The sequence below is a fragment of the Fulmarus glacialis genome, unplaced genomic scaffold (genome assembly GCF_000690835.1).
Source record: "Fulmarus glacialis isolate BGI_N327 unplaced genomic scaffold, ASM69083v1 scaffold7727, whole genome shotgun sequence".
Classification (NCBI taxonomy): Eukaryota; Metazoa; Chordata; class Aves; order Procellariiformes; family Procellariidae; genus Fulmarus; species Fulmarus glacialis.
Genome location: NW_009223734.1, coordinates 6,597 through 7,609, shown reverse-complemented (window position 1 = coordinate 7,609; position 1,013 = coordinate 6,597). Strand labels below are relative to the sequence as shown.

The 1,013-nt window shown below is 58.7% G+C and overlaps 1 protein-coding gene across 1 annotated transcript in view; it reads right to left on the bottom strand.

Moving 5' to 3' along the window:
* NKAIN1 (Na+/K+ transporting ATPase interacting 1) overlaps window positions 1–1,013 on the bottom strand; it is a gene marked incomplete at both ends in the record, with an annotated part of 8,047 nt that overhangs the window by 6,127 nt on the left and 907 nt on the right. The window lies entirely within an intron of this gene.

Sequence of the window (1,013 nt, the reverse complement as noted above, 5' to 3'; positions counted from 1 at the left end):
GCAGGGGGCCCCTCTGGGCATGGCTGGGTAAACATCCATCCCACGGAGGGCCCCCCCAGCCCCTCTCCACACCCTTGGGTCTGCAGGGGGGTGGGAAACCCACTGAGCATCCCTTGTAGGAAATCCCCCATCTGGGATTAAAAGATTTTTGTGGGTGTGGGCGGAAAAAATAGAAAGAAAGTGGGTTTTGGTTTCTAAAACCAAAGGATGAGGGTTTAGGTGCTGGGAAGTGCAAAGAGGGGGTGTTCTGGCATTGCCGCGTCACTGAGAAGTTGGGGATCTCCACCGAAAACAGTTGGTGGGAGCGAATTCTCCCCTATTGCATCTCCGTGCCTGCTGCACGTATCCAGCATTTCAGCATTTTAGAAGAGCCTCAAATGACCTGTAGCAACATAGGAAGGTGGTTTTCTCCTTGCGAACCCCCCCAAGAAGCCCCTTTCCCCGCTGCGGGCAGCTGCAGAGCGAGCCGGAGCCTGTTTCCCCGAGTCGCCCGTGATGCCGAAGCACAGCGCAGGGAACAGCATCCTCAGAGCCGGGAGCGGGATGCCAGAGCGGGGCACGTCCTCGGCACAGGTACCCCGACCGTGGGCTGAGGATGCTCAAACCATCTAGTGATGCAGCATCGCTACATTAAGTTTTGCTCTTTTTTGTGTCAGAGCTATCATTTAATAGCCCAGGGTGGGGTGGAGAGACTCGGAGAGGCACGGCCCCACTCACATCCTTCCTCACCCCCATCGCCACCGGGATGACTTTTCAAAGCCATTAACGATGTCCCGCCGCTCTCGTGCCACTGCTGGGTGCTCTGGGGCCGAGCGGCACTTGCAGAGCCCCAGGAGATCCCGGAAAATTGGGAATCTGCAGCAGTGGGGGGGGTCTCCTCCTCCCCACCCCTGTCTGCACCGCGAGCCGAGCTGCTGGAGACCCTGCCCCAAACCTTCCCGTCATTGCTCGTCCCCTGTCCCCGTGTCCCTTCTCCCTTTTATCTCCTCGCCCGCCCGTTAGGAAATGGCGCC